Source organism: Scyliorhinus canicula, chromosome 26, assembly GCF_902713615.1.
Source record: "Scyliorhinus canicula chromosome 26, sScyCan1.1, whole genome shotgun sequence".
In the NCBI taxonomy this organism is placed as follows: Eukaryota; Metazoa; Chordata; class Chondrichthyes; order Carcharhiniformes; family Scyliorhinidae; genus Scyliorhinus; species Scyliorhinus canicula.
Window position 1 is genome coordinate 21,208,050 of NC_052171.1, and position 12,815 is coordinate 21,220,864.

The 12,815-nt window shown below is 47.6% G+C and overlaps 1 protein-coding gene across 1 annotated transcript in view; it reads left to right on the plus strand.

Annotated features, from left to right (window-relative positions):
• Positions 1–1,567: 1,567 nt before the first annotated feature.
• Positions 1,568–12,815, plus strand: part of bin3 (bridging integrator 3) — a 122,406-nt gene continuing 111,158 nt past the window's right edge. Inside the window, exon 1 of the mRNA XM_038785677.1 lies at positions 1,568–1,619. The gene's annotated coding sequence lies outside the window, so the exon portion shown is untranslated. The remainder of the gene's footprint in view (positions 1,620–12,815) is intronic.

Sequence of the window (12,815 nt, forward strand, 5' to 3'; positions counted from 1 at the left end):
GAAGACTTGGGTTTTCACCCGTTACTCCAGTAGGCTGACACAACCGCGCTCCAATGCTTTAGCCCTCTATAGAGAGCGAGCATGGGCTGTTCATAGTTCATAGAGTTCATAGAATTTACAGTGCAGAAGGAGGCCATTCGGCCCATCGAGTCTGCACCGGCTCTTGGAAAGAGCACCCTACCCAAGCCCACACCTCCACCCTATCCCCATAACCCAGCAACCCCACCCAACACTAAGGGCAATTTTGGACATGAACGGCAATTTAGCATGGCCAATCCACCTAACCTGCACATAGAACATAGAACAGTACAGCACAGAACAGGCCCTTCAGCCCTCGATGTTGTGCCGAGCAATGATCACCCTACTCAAACCCACGTATCCACCCTATACCCGTAACCCTACAATCCCCCCCCCCCCTTAACCTTACTTTTTAGGACACTACGGGCAATTTAGCATGGCCAATCCACCTAACCCGCACATCTTTGGACTGTGGGAGGAAACCGGAGCACCCGGAGGAAACCCACGCACACACGGGGAGGACGTGCAGACTCCGCACAGACAGTGACCCAGCCGGGAATCGAACCTGGGACCCTGGAGCTGTGAAGCATTTATGCTAACCACCATGCTACCATGCTGCCCTGTGGACATCTGTGGACTGTGGACATCCTCCTTTAGCACTTGGATCAACCTCCGTGGAAATCGCTTCCTGAGGCCAGCTGTCTTTCAGCCGCTCTGCTGATGTCTTGTCGGAATTTGGCCTCGTTCTGTAATCAGAATGACGAGGAAAACCGTTGGTGCCTTGGTGGGAGCAATCACTGCCTGAGGTCACTTGTCCACGGCTTGTTCCAATCAGTTAGCTTGGACAAATTGCAGTTTGCATTTTGAGATTGACCTGATGTTTCTGCACACAGTCTTCAAGTCACAATGTTCAATCAGTACTGCTGACAATACCATGTGAGTTGTTTGGCTCCCCCCAAATCGTCACTAGCAAGTCCCAAAAGATCAAATTTCACAAAAGATTGAGCAGTTTGAGTGAACGAAGGAAAAAATAATTGACAAACACCAAGGATTGTTTAAAATTCTGGTGATTGCAGTCCGTTTTGAGGATTGGCTCATAGTCCAAAACTTTGAACCCGCACATGTACTGTAACTGCATCAATGCAATGAGCTAGCATGGACAGTGCAGGCTGAATGGCCTCCTGTGCTGTGACTGTTAGTGAGTCAGATCTCTTGCATCTTTTCCCCTCTCCTGGTGTTGGGCTGAAACCTCATCTCATCTCTGCTTTACTGCCCCTTGCTCCCAACCCATTGATCCGCCTGTGTCGTGAAATCTACTGATCTCCACCGTGAACTCGCCATCTGAGCCCGGTGGCCGAGCAGAGTTGCCAGAAGAAGTGTCCTCTGTCCCCCATTAGTTAGCTTGTGCCACATTGCGGGGAGGCATCTTGTGTGTGCAAGCAGTACAGGAAAGAGGCAGGGTTGTTTGATCACCCAGCACGCAGCAGCTGACAAGTGGGGCTCGGAGGAAATGGAGCGGGTGGAATGGTAAAACCTTCAATTTCTTTTCCAGGATTCCTTTCAAGATTGGTCAGCCCAAGAAGCAGATTGTACCAAAGACTGTAAGTACAAGATTTCAAAGTTGAAAAATGCTTTGTTTTCACGATGGGTGGCCAGATGCTGCTTTTGGATTCATTGTTAATTTGCTCAGTTTGGACAATGCGTATTGAATATTTTGAGCCACATGTTGGGTACGGAGAAATATAAAAATTTAATTGCACACTCTCTCCAGAATCGATGGGATTTGGCCGGGGGGGGGGGGTTGCAAATGGACTGGGCTGGACTGTGCTGTAAAAATAACAGAGGGATTAATAATTCTTGTGATTATCTGTGAGACTTCTGGCAAGTGTACAGATACAGATTAAATGTAGAAATCTGGATGTTAATATTGAGTTGGAGCGCCTCTCGCTGAACAGTGAGGAGGTGACATCGCCGTCACACAAAGCTGCAAAATTCCTCCACTGACATCGGAGATCCAGATTAAACTTGCCACAAAAGTTTCTAGCTTGTCCATCCGTAAATTTGTAGTATTACTATTCCTTTTCTCTTTCAATCCAGTCATTCTTTACTTCTTCACTTCCTGGTTTGACTTCGAATTCAATATTTTAAGGGCAGCGCGGTAGCATTGTGGATGGCACAATCGCTTCACAGCTCCAGGGTCCCAGGTTCGATTCCGGCTTGGGTCACTGTCTGTGCAGAGTCCGCACGTCCTCCCCGTGTGTGCGTGGATTTCCTCCGGGTGCTCCGGTTTCCTCCCACAGTCCAAAGATGTGCGGGTTAGGTGATAAATTGCCCTTAGTGTCCAAAATTGCCCTTAGTGTTGGGTGGGGTGACTGGGTTATGGGGATTGGGTGGAGGTGTTAACCTTGGGTAGGGTGCTCTTTCCAGGAGCCGGTGCAGACTCGATGGGCCGAATGGCCTCCTTCTGCACTGTAAATTCTATAATTCTATGATTTCAACCTCCAGTTCAGGCACTGTGCTGCGAGTTCATGATTCTTCAGGCTGATTGGTCAGAGACACCAGACTATAAGAACATAAGAACATAAGAACTAGGAGCAGGAGTAGGCCATCTGGCCCCTCGAGCCTGCTCCGCCATTCAATTAGATCATGGCTGATCTTTTGTGGACTCAGCTCCACTTTCCGGCCCGAACACCATAACCCTTAATCCCTTTATTCTTCAAAAAACTATCTATCTTTACCTTAAAAACATGTAATGAAGGAGCCTCAACTGCTTCACTGGGCAAGGAATTCCATAGATTCACAACCCTTTGGGTGAAGAAGTTCCTCCTAAACTCAGTCCTAAATCTACTTCCCCTTATTTTGAGGCTATGTCCCCTAGTTCTGCTGTCACCCGCCAGTGGAAACAACCTGCCCGCATCTATCCTATCTATTCCCTTCATAATTTTAAATGTTTCTATAAGATCCCCCCTCATCCTTCTAAATTCCAACGCGTACAGTCCCAGTCTACTCAACCTCTCCTCGTAATCCAACCCCTTCAGCTCTGGGATTAACCTAGTGAATCTCCTCTGCACACCCTCCAGCGCCAGTACGTCCTTTCTCAAGTACGGAGACCAAAACTGAACACAATACTCCAGGTGTGGCCGCACTAACACCTTATACAATTGCAACATAACCTCCCTAGTCTTAAACTCCATCCCTCTAGCAATGAAGGACAAAATTCCATTTGCCTTCTTAATCACCTGTTGCACTTGTAAACCAACCTTCTGTGACTCATGCACACCCAAGTCTCTCTGAACAGCGGCATGCTTTAATATTTTATTGTTTAAATAATAATCCTGTTTGCTGTTAAGACAGAGAAGCAGAATTAGGCCATTTGGCCCATCGAGTCTGCTCCGCCATTCAATCTTGGCTGATAGGTTTCTCATCCTCAATCTCCTGCCTTCTCCCCGTTACCCCTGATCCCCTGATATGCGACGGCTTCCCTGTTCCTATGTTCCAGAAGGCTTTTCGAGGACATTGTGATGTCAGGACGACAGCAACTTGCTGTGTGGAGGACCTTCCAAACTTCTGTTCAAACTCCTGCTGCCTGTTGTGTCCAGTGGGCTGTCCCCAAATCCCAGAGACCTCAGTCAGTCAGTGAATTGCTCGGTGGCTTTTAGTCTGAAACTTGTAAGCATTGTTCCTTCGTCAAACAGTATTAAATTCTGACCTATGGTTGTGATAGTTTAACAATTAGACTTTGTGGCCTTTAGGCATACAACTGGACCCTGGCGGCAGAATAATATATTGTGTGCTCCAGTAATAATGAACATGAACATCAAAGCATGCCAAATTGCCCCTTAATTCTTTTTTTTTTGGTGAAAATTTGGTTGGCATTGATATTTGCCATCCGTTACCATAAAGTAGAAACTCTGCTTTGCCCAGCGGTCAGTTTGGATTTGTGCCAAGCCATTAATACTGGTATGGATGGTCATGGCTCCTTCGTTCTGTCTCTCTGGCATTTCCTCTTCATGTTAACCTTCCATCCTTGACTGTACTCGGAAGATTCTGGGCCCTGTAAGGTTCAGGGTGGTCGAGCTGCTCTTCAACACAACCAAATGGAATCTCTTCGTGTCAAATGTGACTTTAGTTTTGAAGGCTGTCTACATGTGCCGTGAATTGTCCCATTAGCTTCCCCTTTGACTTGTCGGGCTATTCACCATCGATGTGACCAACAAATTGTCATGCGGTTTAACAAGGTTCTCAAAATGGCAAACAGAACTGGCATTCGTTCCCAGAGGATGAGATTTAGAAGCGGTTGGGTTAAGCGTGGATCAAACCCGGGAGAGATCAAATTCAGAGTGTTCCGGTCTCAATCTTACAGGAAGGATGTCGAAGCACTGGAAAAGGGGCAAAATTGATTTGAGGATGATATTAGAACTGTCCCATATGAACTAGGAACAGGAGTGGGCAGTTCAGCCGCTCGAGCCCGCTCCGTCACTCGATACGATTATCGCTGATCTCATCTCGACCTCAACTCCACTTTCCTGCCCTTTCTCCATAACCCTTCAACCCATTACCAATTAAAAATCTGTCCAACTCCTCCTTAAATTTACTTACCAGCATCCACCGCACTCTGGGGTAGCGAATTCCACAGATTCACCACCCTTTGAGAGAAGTCATTTCTCCTCATCTCTGTTCTAAATCTGCTACCACCCCCATCCTAAAACTATGACCTCTTGCCTAAATTGCCCCAAGAGAGCATTAATCTGCTCCATGTCTACTTTGTCGATACCTTTCACCATCTTTTACTTTATGCAACAGTGAAGACTGGACAGGGTGGGGCTCTTTTCTCGAATAATGAGAACGCTGAGGGATCATCTGAATGGAATTATTCAAAATTATGAAAGGGTTTGTTGGGGTAGAAGTGGAGAAGATGTTGCCACTCTTCATGTTATTGTTCAGATAAAGAGGTGAGAGGTTTTGTTTAATTAAGTACTTTGAGCACTTGGAAAGAGAGACTGCTGGGATTGGTAGGCCAGAAGCAGACATAATGTCAAATCCGCAGAGCTTCTTGTCAAGAAAGGTATTCATGCCCAGTGTCATTCTTCACCAATGTACCTGGGATCAGGATAACAGCTACGTTTGAGACATGATGGGACCCAAACTTAACTTAAGGTTGAACACAACTGGGGATGCCAAGTCTTGACTTTGGGTGTTTTGCGTGCATGGACCAGGAGTTGGGGGAAGTATGTGCAATCCGGTATTTTGAAGTTCTTTGGGCTAAGGCTTAGTGCAGCTACATAAAAGAAGAAAATGGTGCGAAAGCATCCCGACCATGTGACCCAGACACGTAGCATCGCTTCAGAGATGTGTTCCGGGGTGAAGGGACAGGGAGAGGTCCTTCAGAGAGGAGCAGAGAAAGGCTCCAAGCAGAAGAGGGTCTGCAGATGGCAAATGTCGGATAGTGAGGAATCGGGAGAAGCTCTGAAGATGTGAGGAGGCAGCAGAAGTTTGGTGACCCGTGTTGCGGGCGGGGGGGGGGGGGGGGGGGGGGGTGTCTCTCGGGAATTCAGGAGAATGGAATCTCGGGAGACAAGATTGAAACCCTGCGACACAAACAGAAAATCCTGGTCAATCTCAGCAGGCCTGACGGCACCTGTGGAGAAAGAGAAGAGAGCTTGGGTTTCCAATCTGAATGACTCTGTCAAACCCTGTGAGGTGGGTCGACGCTAAGACCATCCGAGTTGGAGTGTCATTTGGAGGGGATTCCAAGGCGAGACCTTTAAAGGTGACGGGTGGGATTCCCTCGTGAGAGAGACGGGGAGTGGTTGACTCGTAGCGTTATTGACGTCTGGGTGCGTTGCTTCTTATGTAATCTATCATCTTCCTTCAACTGCCAATGTGACAGATAATGCAAAGCAAAAGGATCCTCACGGAATAGCTCTGCTCCCACACAAACGTGCAGGGACATCCTTGTCTTTTTGGGGGTAAATTCCCAGTTGCTTTGTTTTAGGAAGTACACGGGGGAACTGAAAAGCGAAATATATTTTGGGTTGACACCGAAAGCAGTTCATGGCGTCGGTGTTATGGAGCAGCTGTCCATGGAAGCAATCCCAGTCCCATTACACCTCAACACATCCACTCCACCGTGTGGTCAACTGGGATCCAGAAAGGAACTCCACATTGATATAAATGTTGATTTTAAAGCTTGCCTTTGTTGGTAATCATTTGTGCGGATGAATACATAGCGTTCTTGAACAGTGCCGTGGAGGAGCAGCTCAAACTTGAGTTTGGATTTGCGGTACGATGGCTGGAGCAACCTCACAGAATTGCAGCAAGTTCCTGGTCGATTGGATCAGTGCTCTGAGGCATGAGATTTCAAAAATTCCAACTCCGATACTTTCCCTTTGGGTGGGCACTGCCTCAGGACAAGGGACCGGTTATTTAGCACTGGGATGAGGACAATAGCATTTGCTCCAAGGCTTGTGAACGTTTGGAAGTCTGTACCCCAGAGGTTGCTGACTGGTGTTCACGATCAATATTGATAGCTGTTTGGATAAAAAGGAATCAAGGGGCAACGGCGTTATACTCTTTTTAACTAAACAACAGATCAATGCATTAAACATAAATGGGAGTGGGTGACAGGCCCTAATGGGGCATTGTAGCAGAAATCAAAATGCCAGAAGGGAACTTCACTCACTCAACCAAACCTGACCTATCTATATATGTGCCCAAGGACCATTAATATCCATCACCTGTTTTTTTAAACCATAGCAATGACATTGATAAGACATTAACAACGGGGATAGAATGAGAGGTGGGAAATGAGGTTAAACCATCATCTTATCGAATGGCAGGACAGTTTTGGGGAGCCACATGGCCATCTCCTGTTCACTGACACTTTCAATGTGAGAATAAATACATTATTTTTGTGAGGCAGCAGCGAAGATCGAATAGTGAGCTTTACTCAGGTACGGTCCAGGGAAACCAAAACACTGGGCGGATTGTGGTGCCCAGGTTTGTGTTCAGCACACCAGAGCAGCAGTTATAAACACTGGTTGCAGCGTTAGCTCACATGAATTATATCAGCTGTTTATTTGCAGGAACATTCTCTGTCAGGCGGGGTGACATGCAGCCCTTCCCAAAAGACAATACTGGCAAGTTGTGAAAGCCATAATGAATGGTTGGTGCACACACCCTCAACCGCACAGATATGTGGATAATAAGGCAGTCATATCAGAGCGACCTGTTCAATAAAGAGCTTTGCTGGTGTTGTTGATGTCATCCTGAGCACCCACCACAGCCTTGTCACGTGCCCGGAGCCAACCCCCTTCCAAATGGTGAAGCTGTTTCGCAGCTCTCGCCTGGCACACGGCTCAGCAAAGCACTGCCATGTTATTAATGTATTAAAACGTGCCCTGGGCCACGTGGCCACATTATTGAGTCATAATTATGTGTACAGTTCCACTGATTTCAGCAGTGCTGCTTTGGGTGGGGTTGCTCACTGATATCGATTGGCTGTTTAAATGTGACAGGCTGTGTGTCGACCCATGTCGAGTTGGCATCTGAAGCTGCAGGCTGTTGTTTAGTCAATCTCGGGGGAATTTCTTTTATCATGTATCATTCCAGAATTCTCTCCTGTCCATCAAGGAATAAATACGTTGCATTTATATCTACAATCTTCGTGCTTCTCAAAGTATTTTGCAGCCTGTGAAATACCTTTGGAAGTGCTGTTACTGTTGTAATGTAGGTGGTCAATTTGAACAGAGCAAGCTCCCACAAGATGAGCTGTTTGGCTAATGTTTGTCAGGAGGTAAGTAAGTCTTGTCCAGGACGAAATCCCTTCCATGATTTTTGTTGTGTGCAGCCTGTTGGTTCTGGTGCAGATAGTATATTGTTTTGCTCTTCGCAATGACAAGCAGCTCTGAGTAAAGCAGCAGTTTAGTGCTGCTGGTAACTGATGTGTCCCAATATGCACAGGGCCAGCACCCCGTCATTGAGACAGCAGATAACAGAGAGTCATTGGATGTGTGCGTCGAGGAGCTATTGTTTCTATTGTAACATCTGAAAACGCTAATGTTGCACGCAGTTCAGTTGGCTGGACGGCTGGGTCGTGATGCAGAGCAACGCCAACAGCGTGGGTTCAATTCCCCGTACCAGCTGAGGTTATTCATGAAGGCACCGCCTTCTTAACCTGGCCCCCCCCCCCGCCTGAGGTGAGAGCACCGTCAGGTTAAACCACCGCCAGCCAGCTTTCCCCCTCTCGAAGGGGAGATCAGCCTCAAGGATTGCGGTGACATTTATTTTGAAAGCTATAAGTTCCTCTAGTTTTATTCCTTCGCAACTGTTGCCTCCCCCACAAGCCTAAGCTTTTAGTTAACCCCGTCCAGCATGGTGGGACTGTGGTTTCAGCCACAGACCCTGTAATACAGCTGCATATTGAATAAAGAAAGAAGGAGCTTGTATTTAATGAAGGTCTGAAATCTCTTCATCGTCACTGAAACAGTGTAATTTTGAAATGTTATCTAAATTATAGTGTCCCCATGCTTCCAAAGTACTTGACTGGCTGTGAAACACTACAGGACATTCTAAGGCCATTGAAAGATGTTGCGTAAATTGCAAGTTCTTTCCACTTGCTGGTCACCGCTGTGATGCCGGCAAAGGCATCGCCCAACTTTTATTCAGTCGAGGTTCCAGCAAATAGCCTTGAAATGGCCTGTGTTGGCCAGAGGTTGAGGGATAACTCTCCCGTTCATCTTTGAAAGGTGCAAAGCAAGCTGATCTTCTCCACCCTGCCAGGGGCGAAGGTGTGCTTCGGTTTGATGCCTCGCTGTGAGGACAATGCAGTACTCCCTCGGTGCTCCGCTGGAGTGCTCCACCGGGGTGGACGCTGTGCTGGGGTTTCTGGACTGGGGCAGCGATTTTAATCTCGATCAACTCTCTCACACAGTGCCGCAAGCTGCTGTGCAAGCCGAGTGCTGCCAAAGCAAACCCTGAGTGTGACATGTGGGTTAAGGTGACGAGCAAGCACGGGGTTTGATTGTATGAGGGTTTGATCACAAAATCAGTGCTTTGCTATCGAACTGATTTGTGGCCAAGAATATCTGTGAGCTGGCGGACAATTTCATCATGGAGTGATCGGTGAATTGTGGAAATCAGTCTTTGAGACACGCCCATGGCCCAGTTGTCAACTACCTGTGCAAGTCTTATCTGGCAGTTTATTGAAATATCACCACCTTGTTGGCAGCAGTGTTTGAAAGTCTGCATACCACAGAGGTGTTAAAAGACAGGTAGAAAGAGAGACAGACACAGGAGTCAGTCTCCTTTGCAGCGTAACGGATGTGTTCCAAACACATTTATTTTACTGCAGCCATCAGCAACGCGCCTGTCGGCAGTTTCCGTCTTTCCCTTCATCTTCCTTGGCCCTGAATCCTGGCATTTCCACTTCTCTCTCTTTGGAAGGCCCTCCTGGGAATCGCCCAGTTAGATCAAGTTTCTGGTCACCTTTCCTCATGTCTCCTCGTGCATCACCACTTCAGATTTTGTTTGACAGCCCACCTGTGAAGTGTCTTGGGGTGTTTTACTGCTTTAAAGACAGGAGATGGACATCCATGTGAACAGAGCATCTCTCTCTTGCGATAAGAAGTCCGAAGGTGCTTCACAGGAGCATCATCTGAGCCATCTCGGGAGATAATCGGGCCGATACCAAGCACTCGGTTTGAAGGCAGACTGAAAAGCTCATTGTGGTTTAACAATTCCATCTGCTCCGCCTTCTGCAGGAACTGATGATGCTGGATTCTACCTTGGTGCCCTTGACCAAGTCATTATTCCCCAATCCAGGGAGCCACAGCCAAGCTCGGCACTTTCCTTCTGCCCAGGAGTTGGGTTATTTGAAGATTCTGTTGCTCTCCTGTCAGGAGAGGAAATGGAGCCTGATCAGTTTTTATTCACCAGAGTTGATCTGGACATCGTCAATGTCTATTCCAATAAACACACGAAGCAGAGGAGAAGGAGGTTCCTCCACTATGTTACCGTCAGAGTCAGACTGACCGGTTCAATATTTTCCCTGCAGCTTGTGATTATTCTTCAATCTGCATCTTTCCTATTTTGCTCTCCTGATGTTCAACCTGCCTCGGTTACTTGGAGGAAGATAACGAGGCTGGCCCCTCTCGTGCGGTCAACTTATTACTGTCTACAGGACCATTGCAGCGTGGGGCTGCTGCAGATCTCTTGCCTCTGTCGATTGTCGATGTCTATACGCCTGGATCGTTAGTTTGGGGGGGGGGGGGGGGGGTAAAGAGGGTGTAACCCTGGTCCTGAGGGACAATATATCTGTGGGCTGGAGGACTGCTGGAGAACTGCAGGGATGGGTTGTGGGTGTGGTTGGAGGACTTGTTTGTGGAGTTGGGTGTGAGGGAGGGTGCAGGGAAGGGTGCAGCCGGAATGGTCTCTTGTGTGGAGCAGTGGGTAGTGCGGGCAGTAAGCAGAACACCATGGGACATTAATCAGCTGAGAGTGGGGAATGGTTTGTGTTTGTGTGTCCTTGCCCTCTGCCTCAGTACTGAGCCATGATGTGGAGATGCCGGCGTTGGACTGAAGAAGGAGCCGTGCTCCGAAAGCTCGTGTTTGAAACAAACCTGTTGGACTTTAACCTGGTGTTGTAAGACTTCTTCAGTACTGAGCAGTAGTGCCTCACACCACAGTTTGCTTGGGCCCTGGATTCTGTGTTTGTGGCTGGCTGGTGTTCTGGGGGTAAGTTACAATCAGAATTGAGGTTGTTAATCCTTTGATTCAGTACTTTGCCAGGTTATGAAGTCTACTTCCAGGTGTGGGCTGGCCGTGTGGCTGTACATTGCATGAAATCCTGTCGGGAGGCAGGATTGACCTGAACTCGTCCAAAATGACACCTTGGACCTGATTGCTGCCGAGGCCTGAATGGTTGAATGAATAGTGCATGGCCTTCCATGGGATCTGAAACTTGAGAGCGTGTTTGGTTTCAGGACAGGGTAGCCTTTGGTGCAAAGGAAGCAACTCTGACACGCAAAACTGCACTCATGCAGACACGAGCCAGATTTCTAATCGTGCGAGCTAACATCCCAAGCCAGCATACATGGGCATTCCTCACCGAGAGCAGTAGTCTGGTCGCCTGAGCGACAGGGTGAGGAATCACTGAACCGTTGATGAACCCAGTCAGAGTGCAGAAGTTGACAGGTAAATGTGGACCCGGTGGGTTTCCTCCGGGTGCTCCGGTTTCCTCCAACAGTCCAAAGATCTGCAAGTTAGGTGGATTGGCCGTGATAAATTGCCCTTAGTGTCCAAAATTGCCCTTAGTGTTGGGTAGGGTTATGGGGATAGGGTGGAGGTGTTGACCTTGGGTAGTGTGCTCTTTCCGGGAGCCGGTGCAGACTCGATGGGCCGAATGGCCTCCTTCTGCACTGCAAATTCTATGAAAAATTCTATGAAAATTCTTTGTAAATGAAATCTCCCACAAAGGGTTATTTTGAAATGAATTGATTGTATTGATTCACCTGCTAATGTATAAAGCAGAGGGGTAACACAAAGCAAGATTGTTAGGCCATGGTACAGAAGGCAATGAGTGCAGGGGAAGTTTTGATTCACGATTCAGAAGATCTTTTGATTTGGATTGGATTGGATTTGTTTATTGTCACGTGTACCGAGGTACAGTGAAAAGTATTTTTCTGCAAGCAGCTCAACAGATCATTCAGTACATGGAAGAAAAGGGAATTAAACAAAATTCAAGAAAATACATGAGAATACATAATAGGGCAATACAATATATACAATGTAACTACATAAGCATTGGCATCGGGTGAAGCATACAGGGTGTAGTGTTAATGAGGTCAGTCAATAAGAGGGTCATTTAGGAGTCTGGTGACAGTGGGGAAGAAGCTGTTTTTGAGTCTGCTCGTGCGTGTTCTCAGACTTCTGAATCTCCTGCCCGATGGAAGAAGTTGGAAGAGTGAGTAGGCCGGGTGGGAGGGATCCTTGATTATGCTGCCCGCTTTCCCCCGGCAGCAGGAGGTGTAGATGGAATCAGTGGATGGGAGGCAGGTTCGTGTGATGGACTGGGCGGTATTCACAACTCTCTGAAGTTCCTTGCGGTCCTGGGCCGAACAGTTGCCATACCAGGCTGTGATGCAGCCCGATGGGATGCTTTCTATAGTGCATCTGTAAAAGTTGGTAAGGGTTAATGTGGACATGCCGAATTTCCTTAGTTTCCTGAGGAAGTATAGGCGCTGTTGTGCTTTCTTGGTGATAGCGTCGACGTGAGTGGACCAGGATAGATTTTTGGTGATGTGCACCCCATGGAATTTGAAACTGCTCACCATCTCCACCTTGGCTCCATTGATGCTGACAGGGGTGTGTACAGTACTTTGCTTCCTGAAGTCGATGACCAGCTCTTTAGTTTTGCTGGCATTGAGGGAGAGATTGTTGTTGTTACACCACTCCACCCGGTTCTCTATCTCCCACCTGTATTCGGACTCGTCGTTATTCGAGATCCGGCCCACTATGGTCGTATCGTCAACAAACTTGTAGATGGAGTTGGAACTAAGTTTTGCCATGCAGTCGTGTATGTACAGAGAGTAGAGTAGGGGGCTAAGTACGCAGCCTTGCGGGGCACCGGTATTGAGGACTATTGTGGAGGAGGTGTTGGTGTTCATTCTTACTGACTGTGGTCTGTTGGTCAGAAAGTCAAGGATCCAATTGTAGAGTGGAGAGCCAAGTCCTAGGTTTTGGAGCTTTGATATGAGCTTGGCTGGGATTATGGTGTTGAAGGCGGAGCTGTAGTCAAT